Source organism: Chiloscyllium punctatum, chromosome 41, assembly GCF_047496795.1.
Source record: "Chiloscyllium punctatum isolate Juve2018m chromosome 41, sChiPun1.3, whole genome shotgun sequence".
Classification (NCBI taxonomy): Eukaryota; Metazoa; Chordata; class Chondrichthyes; order Orectolobiformes; family Hemiscylliidae; genus Chiloscyllium; species Chiloscyllium punctatum.
This window is the reverse complement of record NC_092779.1, coordinates 55,998,303-56,022,636: the sequence shown is the minus strand read 5'-3', so window position 1 is coordinate 56,022,636 and position 24,334 is coordinate 55,998,303. Positions and strand designations below refer to the sequence as shown.

At 46.1% G+C, this 24,334-nt stretch overlaps 9 non-coding genes across 9 annotated transcripts; all 9 read right to left on the bottom strand.

Moving 5' to 3' along the window:
- Positions 1–1,938: 1,938 nt before the first annotated feature.
- Positions 1,939–2,021, bottom strand: trnal-uaa (transfer RNA leucine (anticodon UAA)). Its single transcript has one exon. It is a non-coding gene; the product is annotated as a tRNA-Leu (tRNA).
- Positions 2,022–4,684: 2,663 nt separating this feature from the next.
- trnal-uaa (transfer RNA leucine (anticodon UAA)) lies at positions 4,685–4,767 on the bottom strand. Its single transcript has one exon. It is a non-coding gene; the product is annotated as a tRNA-Leu (tRNA).
- A 2,663-nt stretch (positions 4,768–7,430) lies between these two features.
- Positions 7,431–7,513, bottom strand: trnal-uaa (transfer RNA leucine (anticodon UAA)). The gene has a single exon. It is a non-coding gene; the product is annotated as a tRNA-Leu (tRNA).
- A 2,663-nt stretch (positions 7,514–10,176) lies between these two features.
- trnal-uaa (transfer RNA leucine (anticodon UAA)) lies at positions 10,177–10,259 on the bottom strand. The gene has a single exon. It is a non-coding gene; the product is annotated as a tRNA-Leu (tRNA).
- Positions 10,260–12,922: 2,663 nt separating this feature from the next.
- trnal-uaa (transfer RNA leucine (anticodon UAA)) lies at positions 12,923–13,005 on the bottom strand. The gene has a single exon. It is a non-coding gene; the product is annotated as a tRNA-Leu (tRNA).
- A 2,663-nt stretch (positions 13,006–15,668) lies between these two features.
- trnal-uaa (transfer RNA leucine (anticodon UAA)) lies at positions 15,669–15,751 on the bottom strand. Its single transcript has one exon. It is a non-coding gene; the product is annotated as a tRNA-Leu (tRNA).
- Positions 15,752–18,414: 2,663 nt separating this feature from the next.
- trnal-uaa (transfer RNA leucine (anticodon UAA)) lies at positions 18,415–18,497 on the bottom strand. The gene has a single exon. It is a non-coding gene; the product is annotated as a tRNA-Leu (tRNA).
- Positions 18,498–21,160: 2,663 nt separating this feature from the next.
- Positions 21,161–21,243, bottom strand: trnal-uaa (transfer RNA leucine (anticodon UAA)). Its single transcript has one exon. It is a non-coding gene; the product is annotated as a tRNA-Leu (tRNA).
- Positions 21,244–23,901: 2,658 nt separating this feature from the next.
- trnal-uaa (transfer RNA leucine (anticodon UAA)) lies at positions 23,902–23,984 on the bottom strand. Its single transcript has one exon. It is a non-coding gene; the product is annotated as a tRNA-Leu (tRNA).
- Positions 23,985–24,334: the final 350 nt, after the last annotated feature.

Sequence of the window (24,334 nt, the reverse complement as noted above, 5' to 3'; positions counted from 1 at the left end):
TAAATTCCATGGTGCTTTTAAGAAATGCAGTCTCTGTTCACCTCAATCTAAAAGGCAGTTTCTGAACATAGTCAGAGAAGTCAAAAGGGAATTACCTCACCCCACCCCACTCTCCGGAAGAGGTGCTAACTGCCCTTGAGTGCTTTTTGTTCTCGATGTGAAGAGCTCTCACGCCTGAGTCACCTTCACGTCTCTGGTTGCTGAGCCAATCACAAAGAAGGAATTTCACCAGAGCTGCTACTGCCTCACTTCCCCACTCGCCCTCCCCGTTTACATTTTCCTGCTCGTCAGTGATTTAAAGAAATCCAAATGGATGCGATGTCATTCTGTAGCCTCTCTGTCGATTCCTCCGTCTCACTTCCAACGTGGCTTAGATCTCGGGGCGCACCTTAATACTAGCGACGCTGTGAAAGCATAGGTCCAGAGGTTCCTCTGAGAGTGTAATTTCTTTCATTGCTGTTGCTGATTGAATGAGCCACTTCCGTGCGAACTGCTCCAAAACATGATTCAGGACCTCTGGTGCCAACTCTCGTACGTTGAATAACGACAGACAGCTTCCAAATGAGGTCTTTCAGAGACGACTTTGGGGGTACATTTGACAGACAGACTAGTTCAGGAATCCGTGGTGCGCTGTGATACCAGAGCATCAGCTTCTTCCCTGTCTTTGAACCGGGCAAACCTGCGCAAGGAATGCAAATGCGGTGCTGCTTTTCATGGAAGGATCAGAAGGCGGGAACTACACTCTCAAACAGAATGGCATATGATCAGAACCAGGTTGGAGAAAAACTTGACAATGCTTTGCACAGTAATTAAATGGAGTTGCATTACATTTCACTACGAGAGCAGATTTGTTCAAGCACTGAAAGTTGAAGCCATTCTACTTTTCACCTTTCTGTTTCCAATCGCTCGTTGTTTAATGGGACTTGTTTAATTTTGGCTATGTGCTGAGCATGGACGAGATACACCGAAGTATCTGTTTCCACGCGGTGTGCCCTAATAACGTTGTGTTGCTTACACCGGCATTAAAGGATCACTCTTTAGCGGAGCTTGCCGTCGCAGTCTGCGGCACAATCATATAGCCTGTTCGACTGCTCACGGGAACGGTAGCATTGTGAATCGCTGCAGAAACGAACGACTTCCTTACTTTTGCTCCGACTGACCATACTCTGGGAAATTTTCCCAGATTCTCAGTTCAGGATTTTTGCAGCTGGAAGTTACCTCAGAAACCCTGTTCAGTCGTAATTTATTGAGAGAATCGCAAAACGGAAAGCATTTAACACGGAACACAAACAAAACTGGCAAACCAAATGTATTTCCAGACACAGCGAGCATGAATGCTAAATGTGAGACAGTCCGGGGCATGAGCCATAATGTAATCTCACAACTAACAACAGGGCAATTCCAAACTACTCTTTCAAACATACAGGAGCCTGAGTGCACCACCACTTCCCGGACAATGCTGAAAAGAGAGAAAGAAAGAACATAATAAGAATGGGCCATAAAAAGTGAATTTCACCAATCACAGTCTCGGCTAGATTACCTTTCCCTTCCGATGTCTCCAGGACGGAGATGAATAAAATGGGAGAAATTCAATAACATATGACATCGAAATTCATTGGAACGATTTTTTCATTGGCCAGAAAACCAAATAACGACGAGTCGAGTCACCGTAGTACTTTGTTTCACAACAGCGATGAAATAACAGTCTCCATTCGGTTCCATTAAAATTCAACTCGCCTGGAACGTAAAGCAACAGAAGAGCTGCGGGAGGCGAACACGATCATGACAGCACAGACGCTTCGCCAAATTCGGCACTTTCACACACCACAATTAATTGCCCGGGAAGCAAACCCATTTCGCTTCTGTTTTAAACAGAAACGCAGGAGGAGTCGAAACAGCATTTCAACCAGCTGCGCGATTGGAGAAGGTCAGCAGAAATGGCAGCGGTGGGATTCGAACCCACGCCTCTGTCAGAGACTGGAGCTTAAATCCAGCGCCTTAGACCGCTCGGCCATACTACCAGCCAGCCACTAGCGCTGCCCATTTTCTTGCACTTCCAATTGTGCTCCTGCAAAACAACAGATGCAAAGTCACGTTAAAAGGGTTCCATGATCCCTCTCCGACTCGCACAGCTGCTGGGATGTGCCCGGCTACAATGACAATTTCGCAGCAGATAATGATACCCATCAATCCAGACAAAAATCAATGGTAAGCTGAGTCGATCTTCTCAGACTCTTTTCAGCTCCAAATGCATCTGTGAGTGCGTGAGAACACACGATCGGTTATGATTTGGTCAAATTACCATGAGCTGCTTGACATGACTGCAATTTCGATTCTTGCATTGATAAATGATTTCACCCATTGCTCGAAACAGGACAACTTTCACGTTTACACGGAACATGAAACACACCGGACTACAGGGAAAATGCACAAAGCTGAGCAGCCCGTGTTCCAAATCATAACGTGCAGCATAGTTTCAGTCACTGTGTCTGTCTTGCAGAATAAGAGTCCCAAAGAATGTTCTCCACCCTAAAACCGGAGGTAGCATTACAATCCGAGAACGACAGATCACATTGCGAGGATGCTCTGACCTCGGAGCCAATTCGAGATGCCACTTTCCTTGCCTTTTTGCCTTAACCGTGCAATTCGCTGCAGAGATGTTCACACCTGGATATGAGCCACATGGATACCAACTGAGTTGGAAACCTGTGTGGGAATCGAAAGGAAGCGACACAATAAAGTTTGATAAATTCCATGGTGCTTTTAAGAAATGCAGTCTCTGTTCACCTCAATCTAAAAGGCAGTTTCTGAACATAGTCAGAGAAGTCAAAAGGGAATTACCTCACCCCACCCCACTCTCCGGAAGAGGTGCTAACTGCCCTTGAGTGCTTTTTGTTCTCGATGTGAAGAGCTCTCACGCCTGAGTCACCTTCACGTCTCTGGTTGCTGAGCCAATCACAAAGAAGGAATTTCACCAGAGCTGCTACTGCCTCACTTCCCCACTCGCCCTCCCCGTTTACATTTTCCTGCTCGTCAGTGATTTAAAGAAATCCAAATGGATGCGATGTCATTCTGTAGCCTCTCTGTCGATTCCTCCGTCTCACTTCCAACGTGGCTTAGATCTCGGGGCGCACCTTAATACTAGCGACGCTGTGAAAGCATAGGTCCAGAGGTTCCTCTGAGAGTGTAATTTCTTTCATTGCTGTTGCTGATTGAATGAGCCACTTCCGTGCGAACTGCTCCAAAACATGATTCAGGACCTCTGGTGCCAACTCTCGTACGTTGAATAACGACAGACAGCTTCCAAATGAGGTCTTTCAGAGACGACTTTGGGGGTACATTTGACAGACAGACTAGTTCAGGAATCCGTGGTGCGCTGTGATACCAGAGCATCAGCTTCTTCCCTGTCTTTGAACCGGGCAAACCTGCGCAAGGAATGCAAATGCGGTGCTGCTTTTCATGGAAGGATCAGAAGGCGGGAACTACACTCTCAAACAGAATGGCATATGATCAGAACCAGGTTGGAGAAAAACTTGACAATGCTTTGCACAGTAATTAAATGGAGTTGCATTACATTTCACTACGAGAGCAGATTTGTTCAAGCACTGAAAGTTGAAGCCATTCTACTTTTCACCTTTCTGTTTCCAATCGCTCGTTGTTTAATGGGACTTGTTTAATTTTGGCTATGTGCTGAGCATGGACGAGATACACCGAAGTATCTGTTTCCACGCGGTGTGCCCTAATAACGTTGTGTTGCTTACACCGGCATTAAAGGATCACTCTTTAGCGGAGCTTGCCGTCGCAGTCTGCGGCACAATCATATAGCCTGTTCGACTGCTCACGGGAACGGTAGCATTGTGAATCGCTGCAGAAACGAACGACTTCCTTACTTTTGCTCCGACTGACCATACTCTGGGAAATTTTCCCAGATTCTCAGTTCAGGATTTTTGCAGCTGGAAGTTACCTCAGAAACCCTGTTCAGTCGTAATTTATTGAGAGAATCGCAAAACGGAAAGCATTTAACACGGAACACAAACAAAACTGGCAAACCAAATGTATTTCCATACACAGCGAGCATGAATGCTAAATGTGAGACAGTCCGGGGCATGAGCCATAAAGTAATCTCACAACTAACAACAGGGCAATTCCAAACTACTCTTTCAAACATACAGGAGCCTGAGTGCCCAACCACTTCCCGGACAATGCTGAAAAGAGAGAAAGAAAGAACATAATAAGAATGGGCCATAAAAAGTGAATTTCACCAATCACAGTCTCGGCTAGATTACCTTTCCCTTCCGATGTCTCCAGGACGGAGATGAAGGAAATGGGAGAAATTCAATAACATATGACATCGAAATTCATTGGAACGATTTTTTCATTGGCCAGAAAACCAAATAACGACGAGTCGAGTCACCGTAGTACTTTGTTTCACAACAGCGATGAAATAACAGTCTCCATTCGATTCCATTAAAATTCAACTCGCCTGGAACGTAAAGCAACAGAAGAGCTGCGGGAAGCGAACACGATCATGACAGCACAGACGCTTCGCCAAATTCGGCACTTTCACACACCACAATTAATTGCCCGGGAAGCAAACCCATTTCGCTTCTGTTTTAAACAGAAACGCAGCAGGGGTCGAAACAGCATTTCAACCAGCTGCGCGATTGGAGAAGGTCAGCAGAAATGGCAGCGGTGGGATTCGAACCCACGCCTCTGTCAGAGACTGGAGCTTAAATCCAGCGCCTTAGACCGCTCGGCCACACTACCAGCCAGCCACTAGCGCTGCCCATTTTCTTGCACTTCCAATTGTGCTCCTGCAAAACAACAGATGCAAAGTCACGTTAAAAGGGTTCCATGATCCCTCTCCGACTCGCACAGCTGCTGGGATGTGCCCGGCTACAATGACAATTTCGCAGCAGATAATGATACCCATCAATCCAGACAAAAATCAATGGTAAGCTGAGTCGATCTTCTCAGACTCTTTTCAGCTCCAAATGCATCTGTGAGTGCGTGAGAACACACGATCGGTTATGATTTGGTCAAATTACCATGAGCTACTTGACATGACTGCAATTTCGATTCTTGCATTGATAAATGATTTCACCCATTGCTCGAAACAGGACAACTTTCACGTTTACACGGAACATGAAACACACCGGACTACAGGGAAAATGCACAAAGCTGAGCAGCCCGTGTTCCAAATCATAACGTGCAGCATAGTTTCAGTCACTGTGTCTGTCTTGCAGAATAAGAGTCCCAAAGAATGTTCTCCACCCTAAAACCGGAGGTAGCATTACAATCCGAGAACGACAGATCACATTGCGAGGATGCTCTGACCTCGGAGCCAATTCGAGATGCCACTTTCCTTGCCTTTTTGCCTTAACCGTGCAATTCGCTGCAGAGATGTTCACACCTGGATATGAGCCACATGGATACCAACTGAGTTGGAAACCTGTGTGGGAATCGAAAGGAAGCGACACAATAAAGTTTGATAAATTCCATGGTGCTTTTAAGAAATGCAGTCTCTGTTCACCTCAATCTAAAAGGCAGTTTCTGAACATAGTCAGAGAAGTCAAAAGGGAATTACCTCACCCCACCCCACTCTCCGGAAGAGGTGCTAACTGCCCTTGAGTGCTTTTTGTTCTCGATGTGAAGAGCTCTCACGCCTGAGTCACCTTCACGTCTCTGGTTGCTGAGCCAATCACAAAGAAGGAATTTCACCAGAGCTGCTACTGCCTCACTTCCCCACTCGCCCTCCCCGTTTACATTTTCCTGCTCGTCAGTGATTTAAAGAAATCCAAATGGATGCGATGTCATTCTGTAGCCTCTCTGTCGATTCCTCCGTCTCACTTCCAACGTGGCTTAGATCTCGGGGCGCACCTTAATACTAGCGACGCTGTGAAAGCATAGGTCCAGAGGTTCCTCTGAGAGTGTAATTTCTTTCATTGCTGTTGCTGATTGAATGAGCCACTTCCGTGCGAACTGCTCCAAAACATGATTCAGGACCTCTGGTGCCAACTCTCGTACGTTGAATAACGACAGACAGCTTCCAAATGAGGTCTTTCAGAGACGACTTTGGGGGTACATTTGACAGACAGACTAGTTCAGGAATCCGTGGTGCGCTGTGATACCAGAGCATCAGCTTCTTCCCTGTCTTTGAACCGGGCAAACCTGCGCAAGGAATGCAAATGCGGTGCTGCTTTTCATGGAAGGATCAGAAGGCGGGAACTACACTCTCAAACAGAATGGCATATGGTCAGAACCAGGTTGGAGAAAAACTTGACAATGCTTTGCACAGTAATTAAATGGAGTTGCATTACATTTCACTACGAGAGCAGATTTGTTCAAGCACTGAAAGTTGAAGCCATTCTACTTTTCACCTTTCTGTTTCCAATCGCTCGTTGTTTAATGGGACTTGTTTAATTTTGGCTATGTGCTGAGCATGGACGAGATACACCGAAGTATCTGTTTCCACGCGGTGTGCCCTAATAACGTTGTGTTGCTTACACCGGCATTAAAGGATCACTCTTTAGCGGAGCTTGCCGTCGCAGTCTGCGGCACAATCATATAGCCTGTTCGACTGCTCACGGGAACGGTAGCATTGTGAATCGCTGCAGAAACGAACGACTTCCTTACTTTTGCTCCGACTGACCATACTCTGGGAAATTTTCCCAGATTCTCAGTTCAGGATTTTTGCAGCTGGAAGTTACCTCAGAAACCCTGTTCAGTCGTAATTTATTGAGAGAATCGCAAAACGGAAAGCATTTAACACGGAACACAAACAAAACTGGCAAACCAAATGTATTTCCAGACACAGCGAGCATGAATGCTAAATGTGAGACAGTCCGGGGCATGAGCCATAAAGTAATCTCACAACTAACAACAGGGCAATTCCAAACTACTCTTTCAAACATACAGGAGCCTGAGTGCCCAACCACTTCCCGGACAATGCTGAAAAGAGAGAAAGAAAGAACATAATAAGAATGGGCCATAAAAAGTGAATTTCACCAATCACAGTCTCGGCTAGATTACCTTTCCCTTCCGATGTCTCCAGGACGGAGATGAAGGAAATGGGAGAAATTCAATAACATATGACATCGAAATTCATTGGAACGATTTTTTCATTGGCCAGAAAACCAAATAACGACGAGTCGAGTCACCGTAGTACTTTGTTTCACAACAGCGATGAAATAACAGTCTCCATTCGATTCCATTAAAATTCAACTCGCCTGGAACGTAAAGCAACAGAAGAGCTGCGGGAAGCGAACACGATCATGACAGCACAGACGCTTCGCCAAATTCGGCACTTTCACACACCACAATTAATTGCCCGGGAAGCAAACCCATTTCGCTTCTGTTTTAAACAGAAACGCAGCAGGGGTCGAAACAGCATTTCAACCAGCTGCGCGATTGGAGAAGGTCAGCAGAAATGGCAGCGGTGGGATTCGAACCCACGCCTCTGTCAGAGACTGGAGCTTAAATCCAGCGCCTTAGACCGCTCGGCCACACTACCAGCCAGCCACTAGCGCTGCCCATTTTCTTGCACTTCCAATTGTGCTCCTGCAAATCAACAGATGCAAAGTCACGTTAAAAGGGTTCCATGATCCCTCTCCGACTCGCACAGCTGCTGGGATGTGCCCGGCTACAATGACAATTTCGCAGCAGATAATGATACCCATCAATCCAGACAAAAATCAATGGTAAGCTGAGTCGATCTTCTCAGACTCTTTTCAGCTCCAAATGCATCTGTGAGTGCGTGAGAACACACGATCGGTTATGATTTGGTCAAATTACCATGAGCTACTTGACATGACTGCAATTTCGATTCATGCATTGATAAATGATTTCACCCATTGCTCGAAACAGGACAACTTTCACGTTTACACGGAACATGAAACACACCGGACTACAGGGAAAATGCACAAAGCTGAGCAGCCCGTGTTCCAAATCATAACGTGCAGCATAGTTTCAGTCACTGTGTCTGTCTTGCAGAATAAGAGTCCCAAAGAATGTTCTCCACCCTAAAACCGGAGGTAGCATTACAATCCGAGAACGACAGATCACATTGCGAGGATGCTCTGACCTCGGAGCCAATTCGAGATGCCACTTTCCTTGCCTTTTTGCCTTAACCGTGCAATTCGCTGCAGAGATGTTCACACCTGGATATGAGCCACATGGATACCAACTGAGTTGGAAACCTGTGTGGGAATCGAAAGGAAGCGACACAATAAAGTTTGATAAATTCCATGGTGCTTTTAAGAAATGCAGTCTCTGTTCACCTCAATCTAAAAGGCAGTTTCTGAACATAGTCAGAGAAGTCAAAAGGGAATTACCTCACCCCACCCCACTCTCCGGAAGAGGTGCTAACTGCCCTTGAGTGCTTTTTGTTCTCGATGTGAAGAGCTCTCACGCCTGAGTCACCTTCACGTCTCTGGTTGCTGAGCCAATCACAAAGAAGGAATTTCACCAGAGCTGCTACTGCCTCACTTCCCCACTCGCCCTCCCCGTTTACATTTTCCTGCTCGTCAGTGATTTAAAGAAATCCAAATGGATGCGATGTCATTCTGTAGCCTCTCTGTCGATTCCTCCGTCTCACTTCCAACGTGGCTTAGATCTCGGGGCGCACCTTAATACTAGCGACGCTGTGAAAGCATAGGTCCAGAGGTTCCTCTGAGAGTGTAATTTCTTTCATTGCTGTTGCTGATTGAATGAGCCACTTCCGTGCGAACTGCTCCAAAACATGATTCAGGACCTCTGGTGCCAACTCTCGTACGTTGAATAACGACAGACAGCTTCCAAATGAGGTCTTTCAGAGACGACTTTGGGGGTACATTTGACAGACAGACTAGTTCAGGAATCCGTGGTGCGCTGTGATACCAGAGCATCAGCTTCTTCCCTGTCTTTGAACCGGGCAAACCTGCGCAAGGAATGCAAATGCGGTGCTGCTTTTCATGGAAGGATCAGAAGGCGGGAACTACACTCTCAAACAGAATGGCATATGATCAGAACCAGGTTGGAGAAAAACTTGACAATGCTTTGCACAGTAATTAAATGGAGTTGCATTACATTTCACTACGAGAGCAGATTTGTTCAAGCACTGAAAGTTGAAGCCATTCTACTTTTCACCTTTCTGTTTCCAATCGCTCGTTGTTTAATGGGACTTGTTTAATTTTGGCTATGTGCTGAGCATGGACGAGATACACCGAAGTATCTGTTTCCACGCGGTGTGCCCTAATAACGTTGTGTTGCTTACACCGGCATTAAAGGATCACTCTTTAGCGGAGCTTGCCGTCGCAGTCTGCGGCACAATCATATAGCCTGTTCGACTGCTCACGGGAACGGTAGCATTGTGAATCGCTGCAGAAACGAACGACTTCCTTACTTTTGCTCCGACTGACCATACTCTGGGAAATTTTCCCAGATTCTCAGTTCAGGATTTTTGCAGCTGGAAGTTACCTCAGAAACCCTGTTCAGTCGTAATTTATTGAGAGAATCGCAAAACGGAAAGCATTTAACACGGAACACAAACAAAACTGGCAAACCAAATGTATTTCCAGACACAGCGAGCATGAATGCTAAATGTGAGACAGTCCGGGGCATGAGCCATAATGTAATCTCACAACTAACAACAGGGCAATTCCAAACTACTCTTTCAAACATACAGGAGCCTGAGTGCACCACCACTTCCCGGACAATGCTGAAAAGAGAGAAAGAAAGAACATAATAAGAATGGGCCATAAAAAGTGAATTTCACCAATCACAGTCTCGGCTAGATTACCTTTCCCTTCCGATGTCTCCAGGACGGAGATGAATAAAATGGGAGAAATTCAATAACATATGACATCGAAATTCATTGGAACGATTTTTTCATTGGCCAGAAAACCAAATAACGACGAGTCGAGTCACCGTAGTACTTTGTTTCACAACAGCGATGAAATAACAGTCTCCATTCGGTTCCATTAAAATTCAACTCGCCTGGAACGTAAAGCAACAGAAGAGCTGCGGGAGGCGAACACGATCATGACAGCACAGACGCTTCGCCAAATTCGGCACTTTCACACACCACAATTAATTGCCCGGGAAGCAAACCCATTTCGCTTCTGTTTTAAACAGAAACGCAGCAGGAGTCGAAACAGCATTTCAACCAGCTGCGCGATTGGAGAAGGTCAGCAGAAATGGCAGCGGTGGGATTCGAACCCACGCCTCTGTCAGAGACTGGAGCTTAAATCCAGCGCCTTAGACCGCTCGGCCATACTACCAGCCAGCCACTAGCGCTGCCCATTTTCTTGCACTTCCAATTGTGCTCCTGCAAAACAACAGATGCAAAGTCACGTTAAAAGGGTTCCATGATCCCTCTCCGACTCGCACAGCTGCTGGGATGTGCCCGGCTACAATGACAATTTCGCAGCAGATAATGATACCCATCAATCCAGACAAAAATCAATGGTAAGCTGAGTCGATCTTCTCAGACTCTTTTCAGCTCCAAATGCATCTGTGAGTGCGTGAGAACACACGATCGGTTATGATTTGGTCAAATTACCATGAGCTGCTTGACATGACTGCAATTTCGATTCTTGCATTGATAAATGATTTCACCCATTGCTCGAAACAGGACAACTTTCACGTTTACACGGAACATGAAACACACCGGACTACAGGGAAAATGCACAAAGCTGAGCAGCCCGTGTTCCAAATCATAACGTGCAGCATAGTTTCAGTCACTGTGTCTGTCTTGCAGAATAAGAGTCCCAAAGAATGTTCTCCACCCTAAAACCGGAGGTAGCATTACAATCCGAGAACGACAGATCACATTGCGAGGATGCTCTGACCTCGGAGCCAATTCGAGATGCCACTTTCCTTGCCTTTTTGCCTTAACCGTGCAATTCGCTGCAGAGATGTGCACACCTGGATATGAGCCACATGGATACCAACTGAGTTGGAAACCTGTGTGGGAATCGAAAGGAAGCGACACAATAAAGTTTGATAAATTCCATGGTGCTTTTAAGAAATGCAGTCTCTGTTCACCTCAATCTAAAAGGCAGTTTCTGAACATAGTCAGAGAAGTCAAAATGGAATTACTTCACCCCACCCCACTCTCCGGAAGAGGTGCTAACTGCCCTTGAGTGCTTTTTGTTCTCGATGTGAAGAGCTCTCACGCCTGAGTCACCTTCACGTCTCTGGTTGCTGAGCCAATCACAAAGAAGGAATTTCACCAGAGCTGCTACTGCCTCACTTCCCCACTCGCCCTCCCCGTTTACATTTTCCTGCTCGTCAGTGATTTAAAGAAATCCAAATGGATGCGATGTCATTCTGTAGCCTCTCTGTCGATTCCTCCGTCTCACTTCCAACGTGGCTTAGATCTCGGGGCGCACCTTAATACTAGCGACGCTGTGAAAGCATAGGTCCAGAGGTTCTTTTGAGAGTGTAATTTCTTTCATTGCTGTTGCTGATTGAATGAGCCACTTCCGTGCGAACTGCTCCAAAACATGATTCAGGACCTCTGGTGCCAACTCTCGTACGTTGAATAACGACAGACAGCTTCCAAATGAGGTCTTTCAGAGACGACTTTGGGGGTACATTTGACAGACAGACTAGTTCAGGAATCCGTGGTGCGCTGTGATACCAGAGCATCAGCTTCTTCCCTGTCTTTGAACCGGGCAAACCTGCGCAAGGAATGCAAATGCGGTGCTGCTTTTCATGGAAGGATCAGAAGGTGGGAACTACACTCTCAAACAGAATGGCATATGATCAGAACCAGGTTGGAGAAAAACTTGACAATGCTTTGCACAGTAATTAAATGGAGTTGCATTACATTTCACTACGAGAGCAGATTTGTTCAAGCACTGAAAGTTGAAGCCATTCTACTTTTCACCTTTCTGTTTCCAATCGCTCGTTGTTTAATGGGACTTGTTTAATTTTGGCTATGTGCTGAGCATGGACGAGATACACCGAAGTATCTGTTTCCACGCGGTGTGCCCTAATAACGTTGTGTTGCTTACACCGGCATTAAAGGATCACTCTTTAGCGGAGCTTGCCGTCGCAGTCTGCGGCACAATCATATAGCCTGTTCGACTGCTCACGGGAACGGTAGCATTGTGAATCGCTGCAGAAACGAACGACTTCCTTACTTTTGCTCCGACTGACCATACTCTGGGAAATTTTCCCAGATTCTCAGTTGAGGATTTTTGCAGCTGGAAGTTACCTCAGAAACCCTGTTCAGTCGTAATTTATTGAGAGAATCGCAAAACGGAAAGCATTTAACACGGAACACAAACAAAACTGGCAAACCAAATGTATTTCCAGACACAGCGAGCATGAATGCTAAATGTGAGACAGTCCGGGGCATGAGCCATAAAGTAATCTCACAACTAACAACAGGGCAATTCCAAACTACTCTTTCAAACATACAGGAGCCTGAGTGCACCACCACTTCCCGGACAATGCTGAAAAGAGAGAAAGAAAGAACATAATAAGAATGGGCCATAAAAAGTGAATTTCACCAATCACAGTCTCGGCTAGATTACCTTTCCCTTCCGATGTCTCCAGGACGGAGATGAAGGAAATGGGAGAAATTCAATAACATATGACATCGAAATTCATTGGAACGATTTTTTCATTGGCCAGAAAACCAAATAACGACGAGTCGAGTCACCGTAGTACTTTGTTTCACAACAGCGATGAAATAACAGTCTCCATTCGATTCCATTAAAATTCAACTCGCCTGGAACGTAAAGCAACAGAAGAGCTGCGGGAGGCGAACACGATCATGACAGCACAGACGCTTCGCCAAATTCGGCACTTTCACACACCACAATTAATTGCCCGGGAAGCAAACCCATTTCGCTTCTGTTTTAAACAGAAACGCAGCAGGGGTCGAAACAGCATTTCAACCAGCTGCGCGATTGGAGAAGGTCAGCAGAAATGGCAGCGGTGGGATTCGAACCCACGCCTCTGTCAGAGACTGGAGCTTAAATCCAGCGCCTTAGACCGCTCGGCCACACTACCAGCCAGCCACTAGCGCCGCCCATTTTCTTGCACTTCCAATTGTGCTCCTGCAAAACAACAGATGCAAAGTCACGTTAAAAGGGTTCCATGATCCCTCTCCGACTCGCACAGCTGCTGGGATGTGCCCGGCTACAATGACAATTTCGCAGCAGATAATGATACCCATCAATCCAGACAAAAATCAATGGTAAGCTGAGTCGATCTTCTCAGACTCTTTTCAGCTCCAAATGCATCTGTGAGTGCGTGAGAACACACGATCGGTTATGATTTGGTCAAATTACCATGAGCTACTTGACATGACTGCAATTTCGATTCTTGCATTGATAAATGATTTCACCCATTGCTCGAAACAGGACAACTTTCACGTTTACACGGAACATGAAACACACCGGACTACAGGGAAAATGCACAAAGCTGAGCAGCCCGTGTTCCAAATCATAACGTGCAGCATAGTTTCAGTCACTGTGTCTGTCTTGCAGAATAAGAGTCCCAAAGAATGTTCTCCACCCTAAAACCGGAGGTAGCATTACAATCCGAGAACGACAGATCAGATTGCGAGGATGCTCTGACCTCGGAGCCAATTCGAGATGCCACTTTCCTTGCCTTTTTGCCTTAACCGTGCAATTCGCTGCAGAGATGTTCACACCTGGATATGAGCCACATGGATACCAACTGAGTTGGAAACCTGTGTGGGAATCGAAAGGAAGCGACACAATAAAGTTTGATAAATTCCATGGTGCTTTTAAGAAATGCAGTCTCTGTTCACCTCAATCTAAAAGGCAGTTTCTGAACATAGTCAGAGAAGTCAAAAGGGAATTACCTCACCCCACCCCACTCTCCGGAAGAGGTGCTAACTGCCCTTGAGTGCTTTTTGTTCTCGATGTGAAGAGCTCTCACGCCTGAGTCACCTTCACGTCTCTGGTTGCTGAGCCAATCACAAAGAAGGAATTTCACCAGAGCTGCTACTGCCTCACTTCCCCACTCGCCCTCCCCGTTTACATTTTCCTGCTCGTCAGTGATTTAAAGAAATCCAAATGGATGCGATGTCATTCTGTAGCCTCTCTGTCGATTCCTCCGTCTCACTTCCAACGTGGCTTAGATCTCGGGGCGCACCTTAATACTAGCGACGCTGTGAAAGCATAGGTCCAGAGGTTCTTTTGAGAGTGTAATTTCTTTCATTGCTGTTGCTGATTGAATGAGCCACTTCCGTGCGAACTGCTCCAAAACATGATTCAGGACCTCTGGTGCCAACTCTCGTACGTTGAATAACGACAGACAGCTTCCAAATGAGGTCTTTCAGAGACGACTTTGGGGGTACATTTGACAGACAGACTAGTTCAGGAATCCGTGGTGCGCTGTGATACCAGAGCATCAGCTTCTTCCCTGTCTTTGAACCGGGCAAACCTGCGCAAGGAATGCAAATGCGGTGCTGCTTTTCATGGAAGGATCAGAAGGCGGGAACTACACTCTCAAACAGAATGGCATATGATCAGAACCAGGTTGGAGAAAAACTTGACAATGCTTTGCACAGCAATTAAATGGAGTTGCATTACATTTCACTACGAGAGCAGATTTGTTCAAGCACTGAAAGTTGAAGCCATTCTACTTTTCACCTTTCTGTTTCCAATCGCTCGTTGTTTAATGGGACTTGTTTAATTTTGGCTATGTGCTGAGCATGGACGAGATACACCGAAGTATCTGTTTCCACGCGGTGTGCCCTAATAACGTTGTGTTGCTTACACCGGCATTAAAGGATCACTCTTTAGCGGAGCTTGCCGTCGCAGTCTGCGGCACAATCATATAGCCTGTTCGACTGCTCACGGGAACGGTAGCATTGTGAATCGCTGCAGAAACGAACGACTTCCTTACTTTTGCTCCGACTGACCATACTCTGGGAAATTTTCCCAGATTCTCAGTTCAGGATTTTTGCAGCTGGAAGTTACCTCAGAAACCCTGTTCAGTCGTAATTTATTGAGAGAATCGCAAAACGGAAAGCATTTAACACGGAACACAAACAAAACTGGCAAACCAAATGTATTTCCAGACACAGCGAGCATGAATGCTAAATGTGAGACAGTCCGGGGCATGAGCCATAAAGTAATCTCACAACTAACAACAGGGCAATTCCAAACTACTCTTTCAAACATACAGGAGCCTGAGTGCACCACCACTTCCCGGACAATGCTGAAAAGAGAGAAAGAAAGAACATAATAAGAATGGGCCATAAAAAGTGAATTTCACCAATCACAGTCTCGGCTAGATTACCTTTCCCTTCCGATGTCTCCAGGACGGAGATGAAGGAAATGGGAGAAATTCAATAACATATGACATCGAAATTCATTGGAACGATTTTTTCATTGGCCAGAAAACCAAATAACGACGAGTCGAGTCACGGTAGTACTTTGTTTCACAACAGCGATGAAATAACAGTCTCCATTCGATTCCATTAAAATTCAACTCGCCTGGAACGTAAAGCAACAGAAGAGCTGCGGGAGGCGAACACGATCATGACAGCACAGACGCTTCGCCAAATTCGGCACTTTCACACACCACAATGAATTGCCCGGGAAGCAAACCCATTTCGCTTCTGTTTTAAACAGAAACGCAGCAGGGGTCGAAACAGCATTTCAACCAGCTGCGCGATTGGAGAAGGTCAGCAGAAATGGCAGCGGTGGGATTCGAACCCACGCCTCTGTCAGAGACTGGAGCTTAAATCCAGCGCCTTAGACCGCTCGGCCACACTACCAGCCAGCCACTAGCGCTGCCCATTTTCTTGCACTTCCAATTGTGCTCCTGCAAAACAACAGATGCAAAGTCACGTTAAAAGGGTTCCATGATCCCTCTCCGACTCGCACAGCTGCTGGGATGTGCCCGGCTACAATGACAATTTCGCAGCAGATAATGATACCCATCAATCCAGACAAAAATCAATGGTAAGCTGAGTCGATCTTCTCAGACTCTTTTCAGCTCCAAATGCATCTGTGAGTGCGTGAGAACACACGATCGGTTATGATTTGGTCAAATTACCATGAGCTACTTGACATGACTGCAATTTCGATTCTTGCATTGATAAATGATTTCACCCATTGCTCGAAACAGGACAACTTTCACGTTTACACGGAACATGAAACACACCGGACTACAGGGAAAATGCACAAAGCTGAGCAGCCCGTGTTCCAAATCATAACGTGCAGCATAGTTTCAGTCACTGTGTCTGTCTTGCAGAATAAGAGTCCCAAAGAATGTTCTCCACCCTAAAACCGGAGGTAGCATTACAATCCGAGAACGACAGATCAGATTGCGAGGATGCTCTGACCTCGGAGCCAATTCGAGATGCCACTTTCCTTGCCTTTTTGCCTTAACCGTGCAATTCGCTGCAGAGATGTTCACACCTGGATATGAGCCACATGGATACCAACTGAGTTGGAAACCTGTGTGGGAATCGAAAGGAAGCGACACAATAAAGTTTGATAAATTCCATGGTGCTTTTAAGAAATGCAGTCTCTGTTCACCTCAATCTAAAAGGCAGTTTCTGAACATAGTCAGAGAAGTCAAAAGGGAATTACCTCACCCCACCCCACTCTCCGGAAGAGGTGCTAACTGCCCTTGAGTGCTTTTTGTTCTCGATGTGAAGAGCTCTCACGCCTGAGTCACCTTCACGTCTCTGGTTGCTGAGCCAATCACAAAGAAGGAATTTCACCAGAGCTGCTACTGCCTCACTTCCCCACTCGCCCTCCCCGTTTACATTTTCCTGCTCGTCAGTGATTTAAAGAAATCCAAATGGATGCGATGTCATTCTGTAGCCTCTCTGTCGATTCCTCCGTCTCACTTCCAACGTGGCTTAGATCTCGGGGCGCACCTTAATACTAGCGACGCTGTGAAAGCATAGGTCCAGAGGTTCTTTTGAGAGTGTAATTTCTTTCATTGCTGTTGCTGATTGAATGAGCCACTTCCGTGCGAACTGCTCCAAAACATGATTCAGGACCTCTGGTGCCAACTCTCGTACGTTGAATAACGACAGACAGCTTCCAAATGAGGTCTTTCAGAGACGACTTTGGGGGTACATTTGACAGACAGACTAGTTCAGGAATCCGTGGTGCGCTGTGATACCAGAGCATCAGCTTCTTCCCTGTCTTTGAACCGGGCAAACCTGCGCAAGGAATGCAAATGCGGTGCTGCTTTTCATGGAAGGATCAGAAGGCGGGAACTACACTCTCAAACAGAATGGCATATGATCAGAACCAGGTTGGAGAAAAACTTGACAATGCTTTGCACAGCAATTAAATGGAGTTGCATTACATTTCACTACGAGAGCAGATTTGTTCAAGCACTGAAAGTTGAAGCCATTCTACTTTTCACCTTTCTGTTTCCAATCGCTCGTTGTTTAATGGGACTTGTTTAATTTTGGCTATGTGCTGAGCATGGACGAGATACACCGAAGTATCTGTTTCCACGCGGTGTGCCCTAATAACGTTGTGTTGCTTACACCGGCATTAAAGGATCACTCTTTAGCGGAGCTTGCCGTCGCAGTCTGCGGCACAATCATATAGCCTGTTCGACTGCTCACGGGAACGGTAGCATTGTGAATCGCTGCAGAAACGAACGACTTCCTTACTTTTGCTCCGACTGACCATACTCTGGGAAATTTTCCCAGATTCTCAGTTCAGGATTTTTGCAGCTGGAAGTTACCTCAGAAACCCTGTTCAGTCGTAATTTATTGAGAGAATCGCAAAACGGAAAGCATTTAACACGGAACACAAACAAAACTGGCAAACCAAATGTATTTCCAGACACAGCGAGCATGAATGCTAAATGTGAGACAGTCCGGGGCATGAGCCATAAAGTAATCTCACAACTAACAACAGGGCAATTCCAAACTACTCTTTCAAACATACAGGAGCCTGAGTGCACCACCACTTCCCGGACAATGCTGAAAAGAGAGAAAGAAAGAACATAATAAGAATGGGCCATAAAAAGTGAATTTCACCAATCACAGTCTCGGCTAGATTACCTTTCCCTTCCGATGTCTCCAGGACGGAGATGAAGGAAATGGGAGAAATTCAATAACATATGACATCGAAATTCATTGGAACGATTTTTTCATTGGCCAGAAAACCAAATAACGACGAGTCGAGTCACGGTAGTACTTTGTTTCACAACAGCGATGAAATAACAGTCTCCATTCGATTCCATTAAAATTCAACTCGCCTGGAACGTAAAGCAACAGAAGAGCTGCGGGAGGCGAACACGATCATGACAGCACAGACGCTTCGCCAAATTCGGCACTTTCACACACCACAATGAATTGCCCGGGAAGCAAACCCATTTCGCTTCTGTTTTAAACAGAAACGCAGCAGGGGTCGAAACAGCATTTCAACCAGCTGCGCGATTGGAGAAGGTCAGCAGAAATGGCAGCGGTGGGATTCGAACCCACGCCTCTGTCAGAGACTGGAGCTTAAATCCAGCGCCTTAGACCGCTCGGCCACACTACCAGCCAGCCACTAGCGCTGCCCATTTTCTTGCACTTCCAATTGTGCTCCTGCAAAACAACAGATGCAAAGTCACGTTAAAAGGGTTCCATGATCCCTCTCCGACTCGCACAGCTGCTGGGATGTGCCCGGCTACAATGACAATTTCGCAGCAGATAATGATACCCATCAATCCAGACAAAAATCAATGGTAAGCTGAGTCGATCTTCTCAGACTCTTTTCAGCTCCAAATGCATCTGTGAGTGCGTGAGAACACACGATCGGTTATGATTTGGTCAAATTACCATGAGCTACTTGACATGACTGCAATTTCGATTCTTGCATTGATAAATGATTTCACCCATTGCTCGAAACAGGACAACTTTCACGTTTACACGGAACATGAAACACACCGGACTACAGGGAAAATGCACAAAGCTGAGCAGCCCGTGTTCCAAATCATAACGTGCAGCATAGTTTCAGTCACTGTGTCTGTCTTGCAGAATAAGAGTCCCAAAGAATGTTCTCCACCCTAAAACCGGAGGTAGCATTACAATCCGAGAACGACAGATCACATTGCGAGGATGCTCTGACCTCGGAGCCAATTCGAGATGCCACTTTCCTTGCCTTTTTGCCTTAACCGTGCAATTCGCTGCAGAGATGTTCACACCTGGATATGAGCCACATGGATACCAACTGAGTTGGAAACCTGTGTGGGAATCGAAAGGAAGCGACACAATAAAGTTTGATAAATTCCATGGTGCTTTTAAGAAATGCAGTCTCTGTTCACCTCAATCTAAAAGGCAGTTTCTGAACATAGTCAGAGAAGTCAAAAGGGAATTACCTCACCCCACCCCACTCTCCGGAAGAGGTGCTAACTGCCCTTGAGTGCTTTTTGTTCTCGATGTGAAGAGCTCTCACGCCTGAGTCACCTTCACGTCTCTGGTTGCTGAGCCAATCACAAAGAAGGAATTTCACCAGAGCTGCTACTGCCTCACTTCCCCACTCGCCCTCCCCGTTTACATTTTCCTGCTCGTCAGTGATTTAAAGAAATCCAAATGGATGCGATGTCATTCTGTAGCCTCTCTGTCGATTCCTCCGTCTCACTTCCAACGTGGCTTAGATCTCGGGGCGCACCTTAATACTAGCGACGCTGTGAAAGCATAGGTCCAGAGGTTCTTTTGAGAGTGTAATTTCTTTCATTGCTGTTGCTGATTGAATGAGCCACTTCCGTGCGAACTGCTCCAAAACATGATTCAGGACCTCTGGTGCCAACTCTCGTACGTTGAATAACGACAGACAGCTTCCAAATGAGGTCTTTCAGAGACGACTTTGGGGGTACATTTGACAGACAGACTAGTTCAGGAATCCGTGGTGCGCTGTGATACCAGAGCATCAGCTTCTTCCCTGTCTTTGAACCGGGCAAACCTGCGCAAGGAATGCAAATGCGGTGCTGCTTTTCATGGAAGGATCAGAAGGCGGGAACTACACTCTCAAACAGAATGGCATATGATCAGAACCAGGTTGGAGAAAAACTTGACAATGCTTTGCACAGTAATTAAATGGAGTTGCATTACATTTCACTACGAGAGCAGATTTGTTCAAGCACTGAAAGTTGAAGCCATTCTACTTTTCACCTTTCTGTTTCCAATCGCTCGTTGTTTAATGGGACTTGTTTAATTTTGGCTATGTGCTGAGCATGGACGAGATACACCGAAGTATCTGTTTCCACGCGGTGTGCCCTAATAACGTTGTGTTGCTTACACCGGCATTAAAGGATCACTCTTTAGCGGAGCTTGCCGTCGCAGTCTGCGGCACAATCATATAGCCTGTTCGACTGCTCACGGGAACGGTAGCATTGTGAATCGCTGCAGAAACGAACGACTTCCTTACTTTTGCTCCGACTGACCATACTCTGGGAAATTTTCCCAGATTCTCAGTTGAGGATTTTTGCAGCTGGAAGTTACCTCAGAAACCCTGTTCAGTCGTAATTTATTGAGAGAATCGCAAAACGGAAAGCATTTAACACGGAACACAAACAAAACTGGCAAACCAAATGTATTTCCAGACACAGCGAGCATGAATGCTAAATGTGAGACAGTCCGGGGCATGAGCCATAAAGTAATCTCACAACTAACAACAGGGCAATTCCAAACTACTCTTTCAAACATACAGGAGCCTGAGTGCCCAACCACTTCCCGGACAATGCTGAAAAGAGAGAAAGAAAGAACATAATAAGAATGGGCCATAAAAAGTGAATTTCACCAATCACAGTCTCGGCTAGATTACCTTTCCCTTCCGATGTCTCCAGGACGGAGATGAAGGAAATGGGAGAAATTCAATAACATATGACATCGAAATTCATTGGAACGATTTTTTCATTGGCCAGAAAACCAAATAACGACGAGTCGAGTCACGGTAGTACTTTGTTTCACAACAGCGATGAAATAACAGTCTCCATTCGATTCCATTAAAATTCAACTCGCCTGGAACGTAAAGCAACAGAAGAGCTGCGGGAGGCGAACACGATCATGACAGCACAGACGCTTCGCCAAATTCGGCACTTTCACACACCACAATGAATTGCCCGGGAAGCAAACCCATTTCGCTTCTGTTTTAAACAGAAACGCAGCAGGGGTCGAAACAGCATTTCAACCAGCTGCGCGATTGGAGAAGGTCAGCAGAAATGGCAGCGGTGGGATTCGAACCCACGCCTCTGTCAGAGACTGGAGCTTAAATCCAGCGCCTTAGACCGCTCGGCCACACTACCAGCCAGCCACTAGCGCTGCCCATTTTCTTGCACTTCCAATTGTGCTCCTGCAAAACAACAGATGCAAAGTCACGTTAAAAGGGTTCCATGATCCCTCTCCGACTCGCACAGCTGCTGGGATGTGCCCGGCTACAATGACAATTTCGCAGCAGATAATGATACCCATCAATCCAGACAAAAATCAATGGTAAGCTGAGTCGATCTTCTCAGACTCTTTTCAGCTCCAAATGCATCTGTGAGTGCGTGAGAACACACGATCGGTTATGATTTGGTCAAATTACCATGAGCTACTTGACATGACTGCAATTTCGATTCTTGCATTGATAAATGATTTCACCCATTGCTCGAAACAGGACAACTTTCACGTTTACACGGAACATGAAACACACTACAGGGAAAATGCACAAAGCTGAGCAGCCCGTGTTCCAAATCATAACGTGCAGCATAGTTTCAGTCACTGTGTCTGTCTTGCAGAATAAGAGTCCCAAAGAATGTTCTCCACCCTAAAACCGGAGGTAGCATTACAATCCGAGAACGACAGATCACATTGCGAGGATGCTCTGACCTCGGAGCCAATTCGAGATGCCACTTTCCTTGCCTTTTTGCCTTAACCGTGCAATTCGCTGCAGAGATGTTCACACCTGGATATGAGCCACATGGATACCAACTGAGTTGGAAACCTGTGTGGGAATCGAAAGGAAGCGACACAATAAAGTTTGATAAATTCCATGGTGCTTTTAAGAAATGCAGTCTCTGTTCACCTCAATCTAAAAGGCAGTTTCTGAACATAGTCAGAGAAGTCAAAAGGGAATTACCTCACCCCACCCCACTCTCCGGAAGAGGTGCTAACTGCCCTTGAGTGCTTTTTGTTCTCGATGTGAAGAGCTCTCACGCCTGAGTCACCTTCACGTCTCTGGTTGCTGAGCCAATCACAAAGAAGGAATTTCACCAGAGCTGCTACTGCCTCACTTCCCCACTCGCCCTCCCCGTTTACATTTTCCTGCTCGTCAGTGATTTAAAGAAATCCAAATGGATGCGATGTCATTCTGTAGCCTCTCTGTCGATTCCTCCGTCTCACTTCCAACGTGGCTTAGATCTCGGGGCGCACCTTAATACTAGCGACGCTGTGAAAGCATAGGTCCAGAGGTTCTTTTGAGATTGTAATTTCTTTCATTGCTGTTGCTGATTGAATGAGCCACTTCCGTGCGAACTGCTCCAAAACATGATTCAGGACCTCTGGTGCCAACTCTCGTACGTTGAATAACGACAGACAGCTTCCAAATGAGGTCTTTCAGAGACGACTTTGGGGGTACATTTGACAGACAGACTAGTTCAGGAATCCGTGGTGCGCTGTGATACCAGAGCATCAGCTTCTTCCCTGTCTTTGAACCGGGCAAACCTGCGCAAGGAATGCAAATGCGGTGCTGCTTTTCATGGAAGGATCAGAAGGCGGGAACTACACTCTCAAACAGAATGGCATATGATCAGAACCAGGTTGGAGAAAAACTTGACAATGCTTTGCACAGTAATTAAATGGAGTTGCATTACATTTCACTACGAGAGCAGATTTGTTCAAGCACTGAAAGTTGAAGCCATTCTACTTTTCACCTTTCTGTTTCCAATCGCTCGTTGTTTAATGGGACTTGTTTAATTTTGGCTATGTGCTGAGCATGGACGAGATACACCGAAGTATCTGTTTCCACGCGGTGTGCCCTAATAACGTTGTGTTGCTTACACCGGCATTAAAGGATCACTCTTTAGCGGAGCTTGCCGTCGCAGTCTGCGGCACAATCATATAGCCTGTTCGACTGCTCACGGGAACGGTAGCATTGTGAATCGCTGCAGAAACGAACGACTTCCTTACTTTTGCTCCGACTGACCATACTCTGGGAAATTTTCCCAGATTCTCAGTTGAGGATTTTTGCAGCTGGAAGTTACCTCAGAAACCCTGTTCAGTCGTAATTTATTGAGAGAATCGCAAAACGGAAAGCATTTAACACGGAACACAAACAAAACTGGCAAACCAAATGTATTTCCAGACACAGCGAGCATGAATGCTAAATGTGAGACAGTCCGGGGCATGAGCCATAAAGTAATCTCACAACTAACAACAGGGCAATTCCAAACTACTCTTTCAAACATACAGGAGCCTGAGTGCCCAACCACTTCCCGGACAATGCTGAAAAGAGAGAAAGAAAGAACATAATAAGAATGGGCCATAAAAAGTGAATTTCACCAATCACAGTCTCGGCTAGATTACCTTTCCCTTCCGATGTCTCCAGGACGGAGATGAAGGAAATGGGAGAAATTCAATAACATATGACATCGAAATTCATTGGAACGATTTTTTCATTGGCCAGAAAACCAAATAACGACGAGTCGAGTCACCGTAGTACTTTGTTTCACAACAGCGATGAAATAACAGTCTCCATTCGATTCCATTAAAATTCAACTCGCCTGGAACGTAAAGCAACAGAAGAGCTGCGGGAAGCGAACACGATCATGACAGCACAGACGCTTCGCCAAATTCGGCACTTTCACACACCACAATTAATTGCCCGGGAAGCAAACCCATTTCGCTTCTGTTTTAAACAGAAACGCAGCAGGGGTCGAAACAGCATTTCAACCAGCTGCGCGATTGGAGAAGGTCAGCAGAAATGGCAGCGGTGGGATTCGAACCCACGCCTCTGTCAGAGACTGGAGCTTAAATCCAGCGCCTTAGACCGCTCGGCCACACTACCAGCCAGCCACTAGCGCTGCCCATTTTCTTGCACTTCCAATTGTGCTCCTGCAAAACAACAGATGCAAAGTCACGTTAAAAGGGTTCCATGATCCCTCTCCGACTCGCACAGCTGCTGGGATGTGCCCGGCTACAATGACAATTTCGCAGCAGATAATGATACCCATCAATCCAGACAAAAATCAATGGTAAGCTGAGTCGATCTTCTCAGACTCTTTTCAGCTCCAAATGCATCTGTGAGTGCGTGAGAACACACGATCGGTTATGATTTGGTCAAATTACCATGAGCTACTTGACATGACTGCAATTTCGATTCTTGCATTGATAAATGATTTCACCCATTGCTCGAAA